The following is a 13,472-nucleotide window of genomic DNA, read 5'->3' on the forward strand; positions in this document are numbered from 1 at the left end:
TCAGCACTAGGTGAAGGTGACGGTAATTAATGCATGACTTGAGTATAAGATTTAGCAAAGAATCTATGTTATATGCTTTTATAAGATCCTTTTATGATCTTTTAATTCTGTACTCTTAATATTTTAAGCAATATTAGTTTGCTTGTGTTTAGTAAAAATTGATTTTAAGTATATGTAAATCATTTGTCACTATGTAACCACATGCACTGCCATCTGTGGAGTTCCTGGCTTTAGCCAGGTGACTGCAGGTTTCAGTGAGTAATGATTGTTGAAAATGTTTTCCTTAGGATTGTTTTTTGTATTCTCTTAATCATGATGTAAAAATGAAACAAGTGGATATTGTGCAAAAGCTTATGATGATTTGTGTATAAATAAAGAAGGCAGCTTTTCTGAGTTGTCCATTATGAGCATCAAGCCATAGTGGTCCGTGTCTTATCCTTTGCAAGCTCTCAGTCAGCTGGAGCAGGTCTCCGGCAATTCCATCCGATGAGTCACTGCTCAAGTGGTCTCAATGGCTGCTGCTGTGCCCCCGAAAACAGGAGCCAGGAGCTCTTAAGGGTCACTGATGCAGGTATAAGGTCCAAGGCTATGTGTCACACTCGACTATTTTTCCAGGCCACAGGCAGATAGCTGGATGGGAAGCAGGGATGCTGGGATTAGAACCAGTGTCCATATGGGATCCCAGCACATTCAAGCCAAGGAGTTTAGCTGCTAGGCTACCATGCTGGAATCAGAAATCATATTTCTAAACATTTAAGAAATTTTATACTATTTTTCACGTGCTGACTTATTCTATAACTCCATCAGCATATAATATCCTACTTTTTTACTTCCTTACCAGTATGTGTTACCCTTTCTTCAAAAACTAATAGCCATTCTGACAGGGTTGCGATACCTTGTTATGTACCTCGTTGTGATGTTGATTTACATTTCCCAAATGGCTGATTTTGAGACCTACATCTGAAGTCTTTGATCGTTTCTTTACCCAAAAGAGAATGCTTATGTTGTTTAGGTCACATGGAGCTTGAAAGATAGAAGTTGCCAGTTTGAACAACACATGGAAGTTTCTGTCTCCTGATATTTGACAAATTATTAAGAGTGATATAGAGGGCCCAGCGTGGTGGCCTAGCAATGAAAGTCCTTGCCTTGATAGCACCAGGATCCCATAAGTCAACCAGTTCTAATCAGCACAGCTCCACTTCCCTTCCAGCTCCCTGCTTGTGGCCTGAGAAAGCAGTCGAGGATGGCCTAAGCTTGGGAAACGTGCACCCACATGGGAGACCTGGAGGAATCTGCTGGTTCCTGGCTTGGGATCGGCACAGTTTCAGCTGTTGCTGTCACTTGGTGAATGATTCCTCAGATCGAAGATGTTCCTCACTGTCTCTTCTCCTCTCTGTATATCTGACTTTGCAATAAAAATAAAAATAAATCTAAAAAAATAGAGTGATAGAGAAACCCTAATAATCCAAAAAACTTATAATACAAGTACAATCTCTCTAGAAAAAAACAAAAGCCAAAAAACCTAATATTTCTAATGAAACATGGCTTTTACTTAGATTTGGGATTTTTTGTTTCCCTGTTTTTGAAAGATTTATTTATTTGAAAACCAGAGATAGAGAAATTGGAAAAAGGGCTTGGCACAATAGCCTAGGGGTGAAAGCCATCACATTGTGTGTACTGGGATGCCATAGAGGTGCCAGTGTGTGTTCTGGCTAATGCGCTTCCTAGCCAGCACCCTGCCTGTAGTGTGGGAATGTGGCAAAGGACACCCAAAAGCCTTGGGACTCTGAACCTGTGTGATAGGTCAAGAAGAAAATCAGGCTTCTGATCAGCCCATCTCCTTCCATTGCAACTCTTTCAGAGTGAGAGCAGATGGAGAATCTTTGTATCCCCTTCTTTCTGTACATCTGCCTCTCAAAAATATACATATATGTGAATTTCCTATTTTTATTGTGAATTATGTTTACATATATAATCAGGGTGGAAAGGATGGTTCAAGGGTTAGGGAAAAGTTGATGTGATCATGTGTTTTCTATTTCTTGTTCCTGTGGAACTGGATCATATTCTAGTTGTTCATTTTCCATCCAGATCACTGCTTGGGGCCTCAGAAAGCATTAGACAAGGAGGCCCAAAGCCACGGGACCCTACATCTGAGTGGGAAACCTGGAAGAAGTTCCTGGCTTCAGATTGGCTCAGCTCTGGCAGCTACGGTTATTGCAGCCACTTTGGGATTATACCAGTGAATGCAAGATCTGTATCTCCTTCTTCGTATAAATCTGAGTTTCCAATCAATAAAAATGAGAAAACACATTTAGCAAATTGTACCTTAACAATGGCATTATACTTTTATTTGTAGTCTTCAAGATTTAACTCCTCTTCACACATTACAGCACATTCAGTGAAGGCTGGGTGTAACAATTGTTAGAACAATAGTAAACATAGTTGCCACACTAAAAACATTATTAAGTTCAACACATGGTAGAGTTACAGGACAATCTTCATTTAATTTGTGCATCAGTCACAAATTAAATAAACATGTATTACAGTAGAAGTATGACTGTCAACTCAAATGCTACCTGGTGGACATGACTAACAACCTACCTGCCTATGACCTGAGGCATGGCTTAGAGCCGAGTTTGCAGTACTTGACCTGTGACTTGATTGGAGTTTCTAAAGGGACAGACCTGCCTTCTACTCAATTACAGTGTCATTGTTTTGTGGGAGGGCTGTCCGGAACTGCCCTTCTGCTATCTCTCTTCCTAGTGAGCTGTGCTCACTTTAAAATAAATGGACATGCTCCCTCAGACTATCCCCAGAGGTTCTTGCAGCCCAAGACACTGACAACTCATCCCCTTGGTGGTCTCAGGCATGTTGGCAGGAAAATCCCTGAGACTCAACAGCAATGAAACCAGATACCAAATGGACAAAGAACTAAAAATTTTTCTACAAAGAAGATAATCAAAAGGCTAATTAATTCACAGAAAAAGGTTTTCAGCATGATTGATCATTAAGTGAATGAAAATAGCAATTACAATGATATACCATTTTATATCCATTGCAATGTCATTCAGTAATACAATCCAGGCAAGCATGGCTCAAGCTGCCTTCAATCAGCCAGGCCCTGTTCTGTCCTTCTACCAACCAGACAAAAGCGGCCATTGGAGCGAGGGTTCTGTTTGCACACATGCCAAGGCCAGGATGGCTCAAGCTGCCTTTAAGCAACCAGACCATGCTGTGCCCCTCACCTCAGCCAAAGTTGGCCAGTGTGGTCCAGGATCCAGTTTGGCAATTAGCCCAGGCCAGAATGGCTCAGTTGCCTTTAAGTAGCCAGGCTGGGCTATGCTCTTCCCACCACCAGCCAAGAGGTGACACTGGGTACAAGCTCATGTTTATGCTCCCAGCAAAGGCCAGGATGTCTGAACCTGCATTCAAGCAGCTAGGCTGGGATGCTTGATTCCAGGAGCAGGAATTGCAGATTGCTCAGGAGAAGGGAAATGGGGGATGTGTGGGAGGCAGGACCACTGAAGCAGTATGTTACAGCTGAGGAATGACTTCTGAAGGACTTCTACTGACAAAAGCCACTTCACTTGCAGGTAAATGAGGGGGCTAACACCTAGTGGTTTGGCAGCTATAACTGAGGAAATTTCTGTGTCAGATGAGTACACATGCCCACATGGGAGACCTGAACTGGGATGGTTAACATGGACTACCACCACCCACCAGCAGATACTTACAGTAGGGCTGGGGGCCTGTCTGGCAGGGAAAGATTACACTACAGCCAATGAGTTTCATAGAAGGGGCAGATAATGTTAAGTTGGCCAAGATACCAACAGGCATGCATAAAAACTAGGTCTGGGGGTAGATCCTGTGGGGACTGTGAGGGCTCAACCTGCGAAACTGCAATTTCTGAAGGCTGGCACAAGAGCTGAGAGTTGTAAAGAGCTGAGCAAAAAAATGACCATGGAACCCTCTGACACTCATGAATACTGGGATTGGGAACAGGACACACTGGTCCAGGCCACAGCACAGAGTAGTCTGCTGCTGTACATGAGAGCTGAATGTGGGATCGGCACACTTGGGCCCCACCACAGCATCCACTGGTTTGCATAAGAGTTGGGACTAAAGACAAAACTTATCCAGCAACTGCAAACACCTGTGTGTGCATAGGCTAACATGGGTGACAGACTGAGATGAGCTGATCTCATACTGGCAAGTACAAACACAAGTCTATGATCACCTCAGATAGTTTCTTCAGGGATACTGACCACTGATACAATGGACACAGAACTCCAAAAATGTGGACAAATGTGGAAATTGTGCATTATCATGTATCAGAACTGGGCCTCCTCATTTGTTGAATGAACATGCTCAGATGCACATAGTGGATATGGCAGTCTGTTGGAGCCTGCAGATGAAGGAGGGTAGAAAAGATTGGACAACTAGCCCTGGCAAGCGTTGACTCTGAAGATCTGACTGAATGGAAACTAGTTGGAATGTCAACCAATGGACTGTGAAAGGATTTCTTATGGAAACCACTTGAACAGAACCCTCAGAGCATGCTCCACATCAGGGGTCCTAGAAAATAAAATGGCCATTCCACAACCCAAGGTTTTATTTTTGGGACTCTGGGAGTGGCTTTTCTCCTTCTTTCCCCTATCCCTAAGACACAGGAAGAACAAAATTTGAAAACAATGGTCTCATCCACTTTCCCCTAACTCTCAGTCCTTCCTAGCTTAATCAGTATCCACATGTGCATGCATGCTCCCTTCTCAACTGTGTAAACATCATCAAAATAAAATTTAAAAAAAGAACCATAAGAAATGAATTACTGCAATTCAAGACACACATTCTGGAGCTTATTTTTATGGCAAACAAAGCACACTCTTATTTCTAACTATACTTCCTATTGCCAATGAGAAAGAACCAAACATCATCAGAGAAATATAGAAATCAAACATTTTCACTTTACATGGTCAACACCTGAACAATAACAACTAAAATGTCACATAGCATCCTAAGCACTGATCTCCAAGTCTCAGAAAAATAAGAAGCTAAGTGTAGGAGTAGAAAAACGAAAATTTCAAAATACAGATTGATGAAGAAATGAATAAAAACTGTATTCAGCAATACTGAAGATAAAGGAAACATTCATTGTTCTTAAAAGGAAAACAAAATCAATAAACCTTTAACTAGATTAATTCAAAAGTAGGCTCAAGTATATAACATCAAAAAGACAAGGGACATATTACAATTGGAATCACTGTAGAGGAGTGGATCAGTGCTGTCTGGACAAAGTGGGTTCTGTCACTACTTGTGAGATTAAAGTCAGAGCTGCTGCATTTTTTTTCTTCTCTTTTATAAACATTACTTTTATTGGAAAGCATGATATATAAAACAAAAAGGAAGAGAGACAGAGAGGATGATCTTCCATCTGCTGATTCACTCCCCAAGTGGCCATAAAGGCTGGAGCTGAGCAGATTTGAAGCCAGGAACCCAGAGCTTCTTCCAAGTCTCCCACACAGGTGCAAGGCCCCATGTGTTTGGGCCATCCTCCACTGCTTTCCAATGCCACAATCAGGGAGCTGGTTGAGAAGTAGAGCTGCCAGGATTAGAACCAGCACCAATACAGAATCCCAACATGTGCAAGCCATGGACTTTACCCACTAGGTTATCGTGCCAAGCCCAGCTGCTTTATTTCTGATCCAGCTCCCTTCTAGTGCCTGTGGGAATGCAGAGGATGTCCCAAGTGCTGGATTCCCTGTACTGATCTGGGAGAACTGGGAAGAAGCTTCAATCTGGTCCTGCTTTAACCACCATGTTCACTTGGAAAGGGATAAAACAGAAGGAAGATCTCTCTAATTTTCCCCCTTTCTCTAGAGTTCTGCCTTATATATCAATAAAATAATTTTTAAAATGTTTTTTTATTTTTTTATTGCAAAGTCAGATATACAGAGAGGAGAAGAGACAGGGAGGAAGATGTTCCATCCAACGATTCATTCCCAAAGTGACAGCAATGGCCAGACCTGCATCGATCCAGAGCCAGGACCCAGGAAATTCCTCCAGGTCTCCCACATGGGTGCAGGTTTCCTAAGCTTTGGGCCATCCTCGACTGCTTTCTCAAGCCACAAGCAGGGAGTTTGATAAAACAAGTGGCCAACAAGATTAGAATGGGTGCCCATACAAGATCCCAGTGTGTTCAAGGTGAGGACTTTAGCTGCTACGTCTCCACATCAGGTCTGATAAAATAAGTCTTTACTAGGAAAAAAACAACACAATGTGCAATGGGCCACTAGGGACTGTCAACAGCAGTTATAAACAAACAAGTAAATAATAAAAAAAATGCTTAATTTCTGGATTCTTAACATTAGGCTGCAAACTGAATGAGAAATACATCAAAAAACTTGACAAAACCAACAGACAGTTAACAGTGAATCAGGAATAAATTTCTTCAAACCAAAGGTCAACACTAGGTGTCTTCACTACTAGATTCTACCAAATTAACACCAAATTTTCTAGAATTACAGTAAAAAACTAAAACGAAGAAAACCATTCCAAAATTATGCTGAGCCGAACAATACTTGGATTCCTAAACTAGACTGAATTAGCAGTAGGAAGATCTTCAACTATGACTGACTGTTTAAAATAGGTTTAAAAAAAAGATGGAATTGCTCAGTAAAAATGCAATCTCCATTGCTGTACAATTAGATCTGTATATATTTACTTAATGCTTCTTCAGAAATAATTGCTCATAGTCTAGAAATCTAGCTTAAAATCATTAAAATGTCATAGACCAATACACCTGATAAAACAGATTTAAAATTCTTATCATAGCAGCTGGTGGCCTTCTGGGTAATGTCCTCATCTTGCATGCGCTGGGATCCCATGTGGACCCCAGCAGCCAGCACTTCTCCACTTGGAGAGGAAACCGCATGAGACCTAGGATTTTTCTCTAAGTCTCTCCTCCTGTCTATATATCTGATTTTGAAATAAATAAAATCTTTAATAAAACATTCCTATAACACATGTAAAATAAAAGAAGCATCACAATAATAAGCTCACATGAACTAGCCAAGGTGCACCTAACTAGAGAATGTAGAAAATGGGCTAACAAAGCAAAGATTTCACATAAACAGGATGAAGGACAAGCATCATTGAAAGCACCTTATAGAAAGCACTGAATGAATTTCTACATTTATTTTGTAATAACATATATGTAAGTTGAGGAAATGTACAAATAAATAAATATATTCAAATATACCTCAGTTGTGGTACACAGAAATAGGCCTCAATAAAATAATATCTACAGATACCAAACCTATAGCCATCACACAACTGAATGCCAAAAAAACCAAAAGCATTTAGTCTAAGATACATAACCAAATTAGAATAACTACTTTTTATTGTTATGTAATTTAATATTCACAAAATAGACAAGGAAGTAATAGGCTCAGAAATGAAAACATACTAAATTAGTATACTAAAAAATTTACTAAATTGGTTTTGATTCTAGATTTCATTTGTTTCCCCTGATGTTATTAATAGTAAAACCTAATGAATGCCAAAAGATTGCATTCAGTCATTAAAAACAACAAATTCTTATTTGTTACAGGATAGATGAACATGGATGTAGTGAAATAAAATAAGGCAAATGTAGAAAAAGTAGCATGTTATCATATATAAGTGTTTAAAAATAGCTGCAAGCTTATAATTGTGATTGCTACGGGTTGGTCAGAGTGAAGACCAGGGATAGGAAGGAGGTAGAAAGGTAGCAAAGAGAGACAGGAACAAGATCCAGTGTTCCATCCCAGTGCATGGTGACTACAGTTCACAATGATAAGGCAAGTGAAACAGAGGACAATGTGTGCTATAAATAAATAAATAAATAAATAAATAAATAAGCAAACATGGAAAGCCTGGGCACCTGGTTTACTCACCTGATGCTGTGTATACTTAAATATAACACTGCACCCAGTGATAATATTCAAATACAGGTTGATCAAAATTCACTAATTTTTTTTTAAAAATCAGAATCAGCCCTTCACACTAAAATGATCTATTTAGAAGATATTAAACACCCCAGCTCTAGGCAGCTGCCTAGTTTGCATTATACCTAGGTAAGTGTTGCACAGGTGGGAGAAAAGTAGCTAAGAGCTGCTGGGCATCCTGGGCCTGGTTAATGCCAAATAAGTGTTAACAATACCAGTGTGTCAGCATAGTTGCATATTCTTTTTTTTCTTTTTTAAGATATGTGGGAAGGACCTTGGGCTGTGTTAATGGAGCTGCCAACAGCATGGGGGCTGCTGGGGGTACCTGAGTCAGCTCACACTCAATACTTGGAGCACTAGCAACAGCCAATGATGCCAAGCAATGAGCAAATTCTGGAATTGTGGGCAGCCAGAGCACCAACTGGCACCAGGCTTCACCTGTTGGCTTCACCCAGAGCGAGCTTTAGAGCCTTGGGGTGTGGCATTGTTACCTAGGGACGTTCATGGGTAAGGCCACTGTACGTGTAGGTAAGAACTGAATCCTGAGGGATTCCCAATGACAGGCCCAATGCACTTGCAGGAAAATGAGGGGACAGAGACATGGTGGTTTGGAGGGGAGAGACCAAAAGCACTGTATGGGACAGACTGATACACCAGCCCATATGAGAGTTTTGAGTAGGAATTCTTAGTAAGGAATATTGCTGACCACCACATGCTAGTCCATGCAAAATTAGGGCTGGGGATGTGTCTGACAAGGCTAGATCTCACTGCCTAACTGAATGTTGGAACAGGGATTGGTCATATTAGGCAGGGCAATGACATTAGCATGTAGGAGAACCAGGTTCAGGAGTAGATACTGTGTTGGATATGTGAGCCTAAACCTGTGGAAATGCAAGTCCCACTGGCTAGATCAAGAGCTGGGAGGGTGATGGGTTGAGCTAGGTGTGATCATAGGACCTGTCGACATTCGCGGGCACAGACACCGAGATTAATCCGGGCAGGTCCAGGCTACAGCACCAGCATATGCATCCTAAAAGAGAGTGTGCAGCAGCCTGGGAAACAACATTCATAAGCTCACACAAGGCCAAAATGGAGAGGCAGGCTATGCCGGGCAAGGACCTAGCACCCACTGACATGAGTGAGATCCGGGTCTGGGAGTAGGCAGAGTAGCAGAACTTGGGAAACTCTCCTGCTGGGTCATAGCTCCTGCTGGTGAGCACATGATCCAGGTCTGGGGGTTGGGCAAGGTGGGCAAGGTGGGCAAGTTAGCTCCACCTGTTGGCAAATGTGTGGGCTGGTTGTGCAAGGGGACAGACCAGGCAGGGCCAAAAAATTTTTTTAGCTCACCAGCAAGTGAAGAAACTGGGTGGGAGCACAGGTCATTCCAGGCTAGGGTGTCACATCTACCAGTTTTAACGGGCCAGGGATGGGTATAGACTGAGCAGGTCCAGGTTACAGTACCTACCAGCAAGAGTTGGGACTGGGGGCAGTCTGGGTCCAGCCAGACTCCAGCATTTGAAAGCAAAGGCCAAGACAGGTGAGGGACTATGCCAAGTTGGGTCAGAGAAACCACTGGAAAAAGCAAGATCTATACTGGGAACAGGCCTGGCTGGGGAGCTAAGAGTTTACACTGACTAGGTTGTGGTTCCTACTAGTAAATGTGAGGGGCAGAGCAGGGGTTGTTATCTAATCTGGACATGGCTGCAGTCTCTTTTGGCACAAGTGTGGACTAGGTCTGGTGTGTGCCACACTGAGCTAGACTCCAGCACACAGTGGTGCTCATGAGAACAAGGCTTAATGTAGGATGGACTAGGCTACATCTCTCCCTGTTAAGCTATGTAGGAGCTATGTCTGAATGTGGACAATCCTGAGAGGGCTGTAATACCCAACAGAAAAACCCAGAATGGGTTGAGGGCCAATCAGGAAAGGCCATTGTTCCTGCTAAGACAGGAGATGGACAAAGTAGGGTTGCACCATGGACCCACAGATCTGGCATTGGGATAAGTTCTCATGGAAGAGCTTGTGCAATTCCTCTGTTGGGACACAGTCCCTGCAGGTGAGTGCAAGAACCACGACAGGGAACAGCAAGACCAGGCCAGGTTACGGTACCCAAGGGCACACCTTTGGCTCAGGTCTGGGGCAAACCAGGCTGGGCCAGTTCATATCACCCAATGGCAAATCTGAGAACCAGAATGGTATGTGGATCATGGCAAATTGGGCTGCAACAACACACAATTCACATTAGAGATGGGACTGGCAGTTGGTGGGACTACTTAGGCTGTAGCTCCCACCTATGAGAGCTTGAACTGGGGCAAGCTGGGCCTAGCCAGGCTGTAGCACTCAATGGCAAATGCCAAGGTGAGCTATGCTGTGCCTGACTGGGCCACAGCACATAACCATTACAAGTGAGACCCATGGGAAAGCAGGAGAACCCAGTAGGGGGGCTGCAGGGAGCTCTCCCACTGAGCCACTACTCCCCCTGGTGAATGTGAGAGCCGGTATTTGGGCAGACCAGTCCGGGCAGGGCTATAACATCTGTTGGCATTCATGTTTAATGGAACAGGGAAAATCCAAGGTCGGCAGGCTGTATACTGGTATGTGCATAAGCCAGAGTGGGTTAGGGTTGGGTTGGATGAACTTTGCCACAGCATCACGTAGCAGATGATGGGTCTGGCAGAGGGGGTGAGGCAAATTCTTCCAAGCTAAACTGCAGAAACTCCTGCAGAGTGCAAGATCCAGGGTGGGAGAGAGCCCACGAGGGAAACAGTGAGCACCTCTCTAATAGACTGCAACACTCATTGGTATGTATAGAAGAAAAGGCTGGAGGCAGATCTAATCCAGCAATATTAACCACCAACATGTGCTTAAGCTGATTGGGGTGATGGAATGTGCTGGACCCTCTATTGGCATGCACATAGAAGAATCAGGTCTGGGATCACATCAGATCAAGTTTCTTTGGGGATCCCCCCAATCGAATCACTGGATTCGGAACTACAACCATGGAGAGAACTGCAGGTTCCATGGACTGACAATGGAGGGTATTTTTTAGAGCCAGGCCTCCTCAGTGGCTTCGACGCAGCAGTGAACAGCATATTCAGGTGCACATGGAGGATATGGCAATACATTGGAGCATGCAGGACACACTTGGTACCATAACAGAGCACGAAGAACAGAACAAACATATCAACTATCTCAGACAGTGCTGGAGGTGAATATGTGGGCAAACAGAGACTCTAAGATGGACTATATCAACCAGTGGATTCTGGACAGATTTCATTGTGCATGAATGATGAGATCGGCAGTAATTCAGAACTGCTAAACTATCAAAACCTCAAGAGCACGACCCTTAGAGCATGCCCCACATCAGGGATCATGGGATGGTTGGGAGGCTGGGTGTGGTTTCTCCCTTTATCTCCTCCCTTCCCCCAGATACAGGAAGGAAAAAAAAGAGATTGTGGAAATGGTGATCTCACATAACTCCCTGTAGCCTTGACCAACCACCCTAAACAACTATGTAAAAATCACCAAAAATAAAAATAATTAAAATAAGAAGAAATTAAACAGTCCCCAATATACAGAGTATAAAGTATGCTGTTTTTTTTTTAATTCTTTAAAAAAAAAAAAAAGCAATTTACTTACTTAAGAGTGAGTATTACAAGGCAACAGTCAAAACCACCCAGGCAGAAAGATCTTCGCTCCACTTGATTCCTCCCCATGTGGCCACATGAGGTAGCAAGGTCCAGGCCAAAACAAAGCAGGCTGAACTCCATTCTGACCCTCCAAATGGGTGCAGGTGTCCAAGGAACTGGGACATTTTCTGCTATCTCCCAAGCACATTAGCAGGGAAGTAGATCAGAAAGTGAACATCAGGGACTTAACTGGTCCTTATATGGAATGCTGGCACTGCATGAAGCAGTGTAACATGTTACCTCAAAACATGCCACAAGGATGGCAATCAAAAATCAGGTTGCTTTTCCCACTGAACCTCCTCCTCATCCCATACCTGATATCCAATGATGTTATTTGGCATTTTGTGTAATGCAAATGCCACTGCTGGAAAACTAAGCTTGAACCTAGATGAAAAGGTACTTACACCGCTTTTACAATGTCACTATTCACTTGACAGGAAGAATGACAGAAAAACAGATGTTTTTTGCAGTTTTTTTTTTCTGAATGCATTTACTAGCTGTGTCTGTGTCAGACTGACTTCAGGTCTGCCTCTTGTATCTCACATGTGGGTGGGACATATGCAAGAACTTATACCACCACCAGATGCTTCTCAGATGCCTTAGTAGGAGGATGGATTGAACTGGGGGAGTAGCCAGACTAGAATAACGTGCAGTGTAATTACATGCATTCATCCCACCATACTGACACAGCCTTACACTCTTTTACTCATTTTAATACCACTGTGAACTTATTGTCAATATATCTCAGACAGGGCAAATTGCAGTCATCTAGCGGCTTATGTCTTCACCTTGAACATGCCAGGATTCCATATTGGCACCAGTTCTAAACCCAGCAGCTCCACATCCCATCCAGCTCCCTGCTTGTGACCTGGGAAAGCAGTAGCGGACTTCCAAAAGCCTAGGGACCCTGCACCGAAGTGGGAGACCCAGAAGACTATTTGGGCTACTGGTTTCATTTTGGCAAACACAGGTCATTTCAGTCACTTGGGGAGTGAATCATTGGACAGAAAATCTTCCTCTCTGTCTTGCTTACTCTCTGTATATCTGACTTTGCAATACAAAGAAATAAATCTTTTTGAAAAATAAATACATCTTTATATATACATATATATAAAAAACAGAAAACCTGGAGAGGAAGTTTCAATCAGCTTTGACAGTTCCTTTCTTTAGTTATCAAAGTTTTGCCTTGTTTCTCTCACAATTGTTTTTATTTTAATTTAAAACCTGTCATAAAGCTCCTAAGACATAATGTAAAGCAAGCTGAGAAGTAAACAAACAACTTACTGAAGGTGTGTTGGTGTTCTCCAGCCGGGGAAGCATGTAGCAGGCTGCAGGGCTACACCTGCAAGAGAAGGTAGAGACAGAGAGTTATGCATTGGTCTGGATTGTTCCTAGCCTCTTCAGTGGTTCCTACTGTGCTAAGCAACGTCAATTTGGAGGCAGACACAGTGGCTGCAAAATAAAGGCCATCAGCTTCCCTGGGCAAGAATAGTGCCCTACAAGTGCCAAGAAGGCATCCTTGAAACAGTATCAATAATTTCAAAAATTGGCAGTGATTAAAGCAAGTAATCATTAGGTCAATGCAAATAATTACTATTTATTTAAAACTAATGTTACTGGGACTGGCACTGTAGGCTAATGACTAAATTCCTCACCTTGCGCATACAGGGATCCCATATGGATGCTGGTTTATATCCTAAGTGCTGTATTTCCCACCAAGCACCCTGCTTGTGGCCTGTGAAAGCAGGCAAGGACAGAACAATACCTTGTGAGACTGCACCCATATGGTAGACTTACA

The 13,472-nt window shown here is 42.8% G+C and overlaps 1 pseudogene; it reads right to left on the bottom strand.

Moving 5' to 3' along the window:
* LOC131482771 (zinc finger protein 420-like) overlaps nt 1-13,472 on the bottom strand; it is a 57,891-nt pseudogene that overhangs the window by 23,847 nt on the left and 20,572 nt on the right.

The sequence above is a fragment of the Ochotona princeps genome, chromosome 20 (genome assembly GCF_030435755.1).
Source record: "Ochotona princeps isolate mOchPri1 chromosome 20, mOchPri1.hap1, whole genome shotgun sequence".
Taxonomy (NCBI): domain Eukaryota; kingdom Metazoa; phylum Chordata; class Mammalia; order Lagomorpha; family Ochotonidae; genus Ochotona; species Ochotona princeps.